General features: G+C 42.6%; 1 non-coding gene across 1 annotated transcript; it reads right to left on the bottom strand.

Annotated features, from left to right (window-relative positions):
- Positions 1 to 6,232: 6,232 nt before the first annotated feature.
- Positions 6,233 to 6,338, bottom strand: LOC131023990 (small nucleolar RNA R71). The gene has a single exon (XR_009101588.1). It is a non-coding gene; the product is annotated as a small nucleolar RNA R71 (small nucleolar RNA).
- Positions 6,339 to 10,850: the final 4,512 nt, after the last annotated feature.

Genomic DNA, 10,850 nt, shown 5'->3' with positions numbered 1-10,850 from the left:
TATGAGACATATAATATCAGTTATCAATCGACTATCGATAGGTTGCCAAATGAGGCGTTATACGCGAGGAAATATAGATCACCAATTTGTTGAGATGAAATGACTAGATGATTGAAATCATCCGTCAAAATTTGATAGTGAATAAAAGAGGGCCATGATTGACAGAGTCATATGTTGACAAATGACGAATTGACCTATGATGTGAAAGTGGGGAGATAATTTTCATAAAAGTTTCTCCATCAAGAGAAATCATTGGATTCAATGTGAAGGGTAAACCTAAACCCCGTTTTATAGGCTCATACGAGATTGTAGAAAGGATGAGCCCAATAACTTATTGGTTAGCGTTAGCACTAAGCTTTGAGAATGTGCGTAATGTATCCCATGTGTCGCAATTAGAGAAGAATGTTTACGATTCAAAGCATATGATCCATAAGAACAACATTGTTATTAGTCAATATTTGAGTTACGAAGGAAGATCCAAATCTATCTTAGATCGGGAAGTTCAGGTACTAAGGACTAAGTCGATACCGATAGTAAGGGACCTATGAATATATCATGGTCAAGAATAGACTACGGTCTAACAGGAAAGTGAAGTACTCAGAGTTATTTTTTGAGGTACAAATTTCGGGACGAAATTTATTTTAAGGGGGATAGTATGTAATGACCCGACTTTTAATTGAGGATTTAAAATCTTCTAATGACAGATTAAGGATTTATTATGACAATTAGGGTTCGGCATCCATTAATAAAATATGAACTTATATGAAATTTGATGATTTATATACGTGATGATTTATTTTCATTTTTATTTTCAATGGATGATGCACTCAAAATATATTTTGAGTCCATTAATCTATTACCGAGGATTTAACATTGAAGTGTTAAATATAGATCTTTTAATTGATTGTTAAAGTGAGCCTATGCGATTATTTAATTTATTTAAATGGCAAGCTCAATTAGATTTTATACTTCAAATGAGGAATTTGGCTTATATGTATTAACGTATTTATATGAGTTTCGGACTACATAATTATTGAATTGGGCTCAAAAGTTTATTTAATTATTTCTTCTTTAAAGCCAACCCCACCACTTCACCATTTTCACACCACCATATTCAACTACTACAGCCCATTTTCATCAACAAGATTTACGAGACAAAAATTCCACAAGCGTGCTGAAGAAAGTCCATATTCATATTGCATGCTGAAGAAAGTTCATGTTCATAATTATCAAGCTGAAAAAAGAATTATGTGTTCATACTAAAGCTGAAGAATTTCCACGATCCTCACCACCCCATTTTTCTTTTATAATCTACACCATTCTTCACCCAAACCTCACCACTTCACCATTTCTAAATTCTGCAGCAAGTTCACACAGCAACTACACTACCAGACCAAGGTTTTCTTCTTAAACTGAGCTCGTTTATTTTGAGCTCTCTATTTCGTTCAACTGTTACAGAGAACCACCAACACATACCAATTTCTCATATTCCATTTTTATGTGCATATGCAGCCTGTTATAAACAGAATTTACATATATAAATGGAGGGTTGAAATTACATGAATGAATGTTTAAGTGCAGTACGCTTTATTGAAGTACATTTACAGTATTTGAAAATGAATTCAGTAAAAAGCCTATTTCTATGTTTTGAACTGAATATGAGGCTTGAACCCTGTTTTGTATGTGTGAGTCGAGATCAGAGGGAGGCGGCAGCCGCGGTGGCTCGTCGCCGGCGACGGAGCGGCGGCGGTGAACCTGCCGTTGTCTCCGATCTGCCAAGAAAGGGAAAGAGGAGTTTCAGTTTTTAATTTAAAAAAAAAGGGAAAAAGATGAGGGAAGAAAAATGAGAATAGGGAGATAGGGTTTTACCTGGGTTGTCGGCGGCTGCGCCTGCGGCTTCGCCGGAAATCGGAGGGAGGAAAAGCGGTGGCCGTGGTCTTGACGAGGCAGCCATGGTGACTCTTCGTCGCCGGCGGTCAACGGAAGGCGGCGGAGCCGTGGTTCCATTTTGCCAAAGGGAAAATAGAAGAGATGGAGATGGAGATGGAGATGGCGGCCGTGTGGCCGGAAAGGAGAACCAGGCGGCGGCGCATCGTAGAAGGTGGCTGTCTGCCGCCTTGTTCCGTCAGTCTTGAGAGAGGGAGATGACCGAAGGAGGAAGAGAGATAGAGGCGAGAGGGATAGAGGAGAAGAGAGGGGGAGAGTTCAGGGAGAGATGAGAGGAGCCGACGCCGGAGCCTTCGTCCGGCGAGCGTCCCGGCGAGAGGACAGAGGCGAGAGAGAGAGTGAGAAAGAAGAGAGGGAGGCGCAGCTTTGTGTGTGTGTTGGGAGGTGTTTTAATGTGTGTTTATTTAGGTTAAGAATTGGGCCGGGTTGGGCCGATTTTATTAAAATGTTGGGCTTCCTTTTAATTTAATTGACTGTTGGGCCTTTCCTTATTTATTGGGCTCGGCCCTTTACAAATAAAAATTTGATGGGCTTCTTTTATTTAAAGAACTTGGGCCTGTTTTTAATTTAAATGTTTGGGCTTCTTGATAAATAAAATTGGATCTAATTTATTTAATTAATTTGGGCTTATATCTATTTAAATTATTTGAGCTCTTAATTATTAATTTAAATTGAGCTTGATTAATTTAATTATATATTAACCTTTAAATTAATTATATAAATGAAGTTATTTTATTTCAAGTATTTATAAATGGACTTTAAAATAAAATATTTTGAGTTAAACTCTTATTTAAATTAATTCTTTTCAAATGACTTATTAATATGGATTATTTGAAAATGATTAAATTATTTTAAGTATGAGAAAGAATTATCTATGATGATTTAATTTGTCTATGTGATATTGTTTGTTTTGTTGTTAAAAGATGGAATATTTGACTTGATGACGTGAGTAGAACGAGTTATGATTAATGCGCATGTTGATGTTCGAATAAATAGTTTCGAACCTAAATGATAGTTATGTGATAATGTTTTGAGTTTAAGGTTTTGACGAGATAAGACTAATATGGATGCTAGAACCCTAAAATCATTAAAAAGGAGATAGTTTAGTTTAGAGACCTATCTTCCTTTTCTTCACGACTTCTTCTCAAACTTATCGATTCTTCGTCAATAAAGGTCCAGGCGGGAAGTGAAAGTTAAAGAAGGAGGTAACTCTACGCCCCTAGTGGGAACGGAATGAGGTGGGCTTTCTTAAAACACGTATATAGAGATCCCCTGCATACAGGCCTCTTATACGAAATGAAATGAATGATATGATATGACTATATTATTTCAAATGATGAATGGTTCTTATGAAATGAAATGTTTATGGAAATGATTAAATGATGAATGGTTCTTATGGAAGGAAAGGAAATGTTTATGAAATGATTGTCTGCCAAAAATGTTTATGTTTTATGTATGTATCCTATCTGTGTTGGTTCGCCAACTATAAAGGAAATCGAATTCGGATCCTACGCTAGACGAAGGTTTGCTAGTAAGGGTTAACGTGTACACTCATGGAGACTGTGTGTCGCTTGCGACCGGTCTTGGCGTCCGTGGAAGGAGGCCCCCTTCCCGGCGCGTAAAAGGAACAGATTTGGATCATATAGACTGAAAATGGGATGCGCATCCAACTTTATGAAATGAAAGAAAATGTTTAGTAAGCACAGGTCCTTCAAGTAAAACCCTGTGTGTTACTGTTGGCAGTACAATAAATGATATAAAATGTTATGTTTCCGGCATATGTTCACTGAGTATTTTTACTCAGCCCTGCATGTTGTTTTCCCTAATGTGCAGGTTGAGCGGGTGATGGAATGGAGTGGAGTTGAGTGGATGTACCTTTTGACATAGAACAATAATGTAACCTTGAGTATACATCTTCATATGTATAACTCACACGTATTTCCGCTGCAAGATACTCTGATTATGTTAAGGTTTTTATTTTAAGTATGATACTCTTTTGTTGGTTAATCCACTTTGACGGGCCTTCCTGAACGAATGTCTTGTTTTTGCCCAAGTGATCAGTTATGATCCTAGTGTTATATAATAATTGTCTCTTTTCGTAAAATGTTTGATTGTTAAGTAAATGCCCCTTTCTTTCCCCGCTTCTTAATCCCCTTCCCGAGTCATAACCCCGGTTAAACCATCCTTAGGGATTGCGGGCTGTGACACATACTAACAAGATGCATCTTCCTTTCTAGTGACACGATAGAAGAAACTCCAAAGTCAAGCGTGCTTGGCTTGGAGAGATTTCAGGATAGGTGACCTATTGGAAAGTTTCTCGGGAGCGTGCGAGTAAGGACAAAACACGCTAGAAAATACTTATGTTGGTCTATAGGGACAGCCATCAAATTTGAAGTTGGGTCGTGACAGAGTGGAAGTCTAGTTTGATTCGCTAGACTAATTGTTTAGCCCTATTTTGTGATGATTTTGTGAGTTTTCCTGCTGCGCATTCGAGCTCGCTTCGTACCTTTGTGCTCTATTTTTCACGTGCTCGATGACCTTTTGGGTGTTCTACTGTTGTGTGCAGGATTTGGGAGTTGATGAGCGGTTTGGCATCATTTCGAGCAATATTTGGAGTCAGGCTCACGGCCGCCGCCGCCAGGCGGCGGCCGCCGTAGAGACGGCGGCCGCGGCCCCACGGCGCGGGCCGTGCATTGCTTGAAGAGAAGATCAGCGAAAGGCTCCCACGGCGGCCGCCGTCCACGGCGCCGCCGTCTCACGGCGGGCGCCGCCAGCCTTTTACCAGCCAAAGTCCCACAATTCAAGAAAAGGCCGAAAGGGGGGGACGGCGGCCGCCGTCCACGGCGCCGCCGTCCCTGGCGAAATCCGGCAGTTACGTTTCACCTTATAAAATCTGATTTTTAGGGTTTTATTTGGGAGTCCGACCCCAGTAGCCTCCACCTGCGATTTTATGCTTTTTCCCCTTAGTTTAGTTAGATAGAAACATTCTAGATACTTGTGGATTCCGCTAGTTCGTTGATTTCATTGAATCGATTGTAAGTTCTTCATTTTGATTAGTTAATCTTTACAAGCTTTCTCGTTATTGCATTGCCTAGATAATCGAGCACTTAGATAATGATATTTGATTTATGCTTTTGATGTTTTTCATCGCCTAGATAATTAGTGTTTATGAGTGTTGATTTACTATTGCTTTCTAGATTGCTAGTTAAAACCCTAGGTTTTTGGCTTTCCTGCGTTCTTAATCTGCTTCCCATCTTTCGCCTAGATAGATTTATATGCTTGCTGTTGATTCTGCATTAGATAATTTACAAGCTTTACTTAATTACGCCTAGAATTAAAGAGAGAGTGTCAGACCCAATCTACCCGATTAGAGTGTTTAGGTTTTAATTCTGTTTCTTGTGAGTAGCACGATCGAAGCCCTGCTAAGTCTTCCTTGAGAGACGACTTGAGTCACCTTACCACCCTAGGACGACCTCGTATAAATTCGAGTCCATCCGTTAGGTGTTTTTGGATGAGTCAAATTTTGGCGCCGTTGCTCGGGAAGGCTTTAGGCATTTGATTGTGTTGCATTGTTTTCCGTGTTTATTTGTGTTTCTTTCTTTTGACTTGGTTATTTTCTCCCTCCGGTGCGTTTGATTTGGTTTGCTAGTGTTGTGTATGCAAGGTCGCCGTAGCTTGAAGAGAAAGCTAGTGCCTTACTTTGACAACATTCACCGACCTCGTGAGGTCCTTTTAAACCTGGAGGAGGAGTCCGAGTCCAGTTCGAGGAACTTTGTGGAATCACAGTCTCAAGAGGGAGACCGTGACGAGAGAATCGCTTCCAATCCCATTCTGGAAGCCATCGAGGATACACCTCCTTTGCACTCGGAAGGAGAAGAAGAAGTTCGGCCCAATCCTGACCAAGAAAACATGGCAGAGCAGAACGTACAGTATATGGGGGATTTTTCCAGGCCTGTTATCGGGAACACTAGCACGTCTGCAATAGTGTTTCCTACGGCGGTCCGGAATTATAATCTGAAGCCCAACGACTCAAACTTGCTGCCGCTCTTTCATGGGATGCCCAGTGAGGACGCCTTGCAGTTCATCCGTGACTTCTGCTCTCAAGTGCAAACCTTCCCACTGTCGGGACTCACCGAGGATCAGTTGAGACTCAAGTGCTTACCTTATGCACTCAAGGACCGAGCTAGGACGTGGTTACTGTCCTTGCCGCCGAACTCCATCACCACATGGGAAGAGGCATGTGAGAAGTTCATGCTCAAGTACTATCCTAGCCACAAGACACAGGAGATTAGGAGCCAGATAATGAACTTCATGCAAGGAGCTGACGAGCCCTTCCACGAGGCTTGGGAGAGATTCCAAGAGCTCCTCCGCCAGTGCCCACAGCACCAGTTAGCACCCGTCATGTTGATGCAGTTCTTCTATGATGGATTGATTCAGACGGCACAGTTTATGGTGGACAGTACAGCAGGGGGCAACATTGCCCGGAAGACAGCTGATGAGCTCAAGGAGATCTTCAACACACTTGCAGCGAGTTCTCAACAGAAATTAGTCAGAGGAAGGAGGGTTGAAGCCAATGCAGTAGCTCCCAACAATGAGCTTCAGAAGCAAGTAGCAGATTTGATGAGGCAAGTTCAGCACCTCAAGATGAACCAGGCAGAGGCCCCACCAGTTCACGCGCCACCAGCAGAAAGATGTGGAATATGTGGCAATTTTGGTCATGGAACCAACGCGTGCCATCGCATGGGGGGATTCACACCTGAACGAGAAGCAGAGGTCTATGCTGCTCAGAGCTATCCGGGGAGGCCTCAATTTGAACAGAGGCCTATCTTTAATCAAGGGCAACAAAGCTCCAATTCGGGTTGGAGAGATCAGCAGCAGAACTACACTCAAGCTTATCAGCAGCAGCAGCCCCCGCAGTATCAACAGTATCAACAGTTCCCTATGCAACAAGGGAATTTTCGGCAGCAGCAGCAATACCAGAATGCCCCCCAACAGTGTCAGAAGCAAGCTCAACCGCAGAAGCCGTCTCTCGAGGACACCATGCAGTCCTTTATGGAGATGACCAAACAGAATATGGAGTCTCAGAGTGCTACCATCAAGCGTCTCGAGACTACAGTTGGGCAACTTACAGGAGCCCTGAATCAGCTGCAGCAAGAACAGCCAACTGGGAAGTTCCCAAATCAGGACCAACAGCCGCATCAAGCTCATGCCGTGGCGGTAGTCAAGGAGAATGCCCCAATAACCACGGGGAAATGGAGAAGCAAAGCCGTGCAAGCAATCAAGGCTACCAAATGCCCCAGTGAGCCGCTGCCACCTGTCGCTGTTGCACCAGAACAACCACCACCCAAGCAAGGAGATCCAGGTAGCTTTATTTTTGATATTAGCTTAGGTGGGGTTGAAAAGGTGTTTGGAATGCTTGATTTGGGCGCGGCAGTCAATTTGATGCCGTTTGATATTTTTGAAAAATTGGGTAATAAAAGGCTGAAAGGCACGAATTTGAAGATAGAGCTAGCTGACGGCTCTATTAGTAGTTCACAGGGCCTTGTTGAGGATGTTGAGGTTGTTGTGAGGGGGATTAGTGTCTTGGTTGATTTTGTTGTCCTTGATGTGGGAAAAGGGATTAGAGGCGAGAATGGGCATCTCGTGCTGCTTGGCCGACCCTTTATGGCCACCACCCAGACTCGCATTGATGTGAGTACGGGAACTGTGAGTATGTCAGGGGCAGGTAGAGCGGTAACATTCTCAACTTTTGATGAAAAACCTACTCCCTCCACTTCCTTAATTCAAAGCTGCTCTTATGTTGAAACTATTGATGCTTTGGAGGAGAACTGTATTGTGCAGGAACTATTGAATAAGCTGCAGGAGGAGGACGAGATCGTGGAAAAATTCCTTGCTACCTTGCAGGATGAGGCTGACATTGAGCATGAATCTCTGGATAAGCCGCACGAGGAAGGTGATATAGAGCAAGGCTTTCTGACTGCCATGCTACTGGAGGAGAAGTTCGATGAGGTGGTGTCACTCGATCTCCTTGGATGGGTGGAAAGAGGACCATCTCCTGATATGAGCATGGAACGCTCATTTGGAGGACCCGCAGCTGCAATTCAAGAAGATGTGTTTACAAGGGCGCTAAGGCAGCTGGAGCTTCAATCGGATTTTGGTTAAGGGTTTCTCTTAGTCGGGCTGGCGACTTAAAAACTAGCGCTGCATGGGAGGCAACCCATGTTTTCTTGCTTCTTCTTGTTTCGTTTTTCTTTCGTTTTGTTTGTGTCTTGTTTTGTTGCTTTTGTTGTTTGGTGCAGGTTGTTGTGTTGGAGACTGCTTGTTCTTTGGACGAGAGAGAGGCAGACATTGTGGGACACTACAGACTCACCACTGGATCGGTATTTTGGGAAGTTTCCTCTCTCACCCCTCTTTTTGTTTGCACTGAGGACAGTGCCAGATTTTAAGTGTGGGGGGGGGCGTTTGTTAGTATTTGTAAATCCTGTGGGTGTCTTCTTGTTGTGTCCTTGGGCTTTCTTGTGTTGGGGCGAATGGTCCCCTTGCCTGTTTTCTTGCTTGTTTTTAAGTGCATCGCATGTTGATAGTGGTTCATTGGCGATTCTGGATTGTGTCTTGGTTGTTTGTTATCCTCGTTTTTCTTGATTGATTTGTTCCCAATGAAGTGTAATTAGTTTAAGGTTTTGGTGCAACACCCTGATGAGCAACTCTTGACGTGATTTGTCCGGTAGATGCTAGGGGGAGTGTTTTCAGTGCAATTTCCTAATATCTTTCTCTGTGTTGAATTGTTTGGTTGGTTGTTGAGTTTTTGATAGATCTGGGTCTCTGCTCCTCTAATGGCTTCATTATGAGCATGGGAAACCACACGAGAATATTTTGGATCACCTCCAAAAGTTCAATCTCGTGAATTATGGCCCGTCTATTGCGAGCAAAAAAAAAAAAAAAAAAAAAAGTGAAATGTGAAAAAAAAAATGTAAGAATGTGAAAAAGGATGAGATATGATTGTAAAGGAAATTGCATTAGGAAATTCACCCTTAGCGGAGAATTGGGTCTGATCGGATTGAGTTGTATCATCTTGTTGTTGCATTTTAAACCTTAACTTTGAACATCCGATTGGGGACTTTGATATTTTGAAAGACTTGGATTGGTTGTGTTTGCTTGGTGGGAAGAATCGCTGGTGGATTTTCTGTCGATGTTGTGATTGTTGCTTGAGGACAAGCAAGGAATTAAGTGTGGGGGGGTTGTTTAGCCCTATTTTGTGATGATTTTGTGAGTTTTCCTGCTGCGCATTCGAGCTCGCTTCGTACCTTTGTGCTCTATTTTTCACGTGCTCGATGACCTTTTGGGTGTTCTACTGTCGTGTGCAGGATTCGGGAGTTGATGAGCGGTTTGGCATCATTTCGAGCAATATTTGGAGTCAGGCTCACGGCCGCCGCCGCCGTAGAGACGGCGGCCGCGGCCCCACGGCGCGGGCCGTGCATTGCTTGAAGAGAAGATCAGCGAAAGGCTCCCACGGCGGCCGCCGTCCACGGCGCCGCCGTCTCACGGCGGGCGCCGCCAGCCTTTTACCAGCCAAAGTCCCACAATTTCAAGAAAAGGCCGAAAGGGGGGGACGGTGCCGCCGTCCCACGGCGGCCGCCGTCCCTGGCGAAATCCGGCAGTTACGTTTCACCTTATAAAATCCAATTTTTAGGGTTTTATTTGGGAGTCCGACCCCAGTAGCCTCCACCTGCGATTTTATGCTTTTTCCCCTTAGTTTAGTTAGATAGAAACATTATAGATACTTGTGGATTCCGCTAGTTCGTTGATTTCATTGAATCGATTGTAAGTTCTTCATTTTGATTAGTTAATCTTTACAAGCTTTCTCGTTATTGCATTGCCTAGATAATCGAGCACTTAGATAATGATATTTGATTTATGCTTTTGATGTTTTTCATCGCCTAGATAATTAGTGTTTATGAGTGTTGATTTACTATTGCTTTCTAGATTGCTAGTTAAAACCCTAGGTTTTTGGCTTTCCTGCGTTCTTAATCTGCTTCCCATCTTTCGCCTAGATAGATTTATATGCTTGCTGTTGATTCTGCATTAGATAATTTACAAGCTTTATTTAATTACGCCTAGAATTAAAGAGAGAGTGTCAGACCCAATCTACCCGATTAGAGTGTTTAGGTTTTAATTCTGTTTCTTGTGAGTAGCACGATCGAAGCCCTGCTAAGTCTTCCTTGAGAGACGACTTGAGTCACCTTACCACCCTAGGACGACCTCGTATAAATTCGAGTCCATCCGTTAGGTGTTTTTGGATGAGTCACTAATTCTAGATTAATTAGTAAACACTCGACACCTCATCACATCATGCTCAACAAAGATAGAAAGGTAAGAAATTAGTCGATTGAGATAGCCCATGACGTTCAAGAGATATATTCACTTCAAAAACATAGAAGTGAATAGAGATAGACTTGAGCTAAGTGATTTTATTGGCTAGCCACTGAGAAAGAATAGATACTAAAGGAACAAGAATCAAGTACCGTGTAAAATTGGTATGTGTGTAGCTTTGGCTCATGCTCATTGGGTATTTTTCACTCAGCCCTGTATGTATTTATAAACGTGCAGGTTGAGCAAAGACGATGATGAGATGGTGTCGGGCGGTCTCTTTTGTTATGTTCAATGTAAATACTGAGACGCATATCTTGAACATGCTTCTCAAGTCAGTCAATTCCGCTACGAACACTTGTTTTGTTTAGAAATCACAATAGGTCTTCCTCGTTGTGATGTTCATATGTAAATTACACATTCTGGTTCGTTGTGCCTTTTTCAAGTTATCAATACTGACTCCTTTATGTGTTTGAGTTTTCTTTCGGTTCAGAGCAAACTTTCGATCCACTATTATGGATTAATCCCTTTCTTTA

This window comes from Salvia miltiorrhiza, chromosome 4 (genome assembly GCF_028751815.1).
Source record: "Salvia miltiorrhiza cultivar Shanhuang (shh) chromosome 4, IMPLAD_Smil_shh, whole genome shotgun sequence".
Classification (NCBI taxonomy): domain Eukaryota; kingdom Viridiplantae; phylum Streptophyta; class Magnoliopsida; order Lamiales; family Lamiaceae; genus Salvia; species Salvia miltiorrhiza.
Note: the sequence above shows the minus strand (reverse complement) of the source record. Positions and strands in the feature narration are given on the sequence as shown.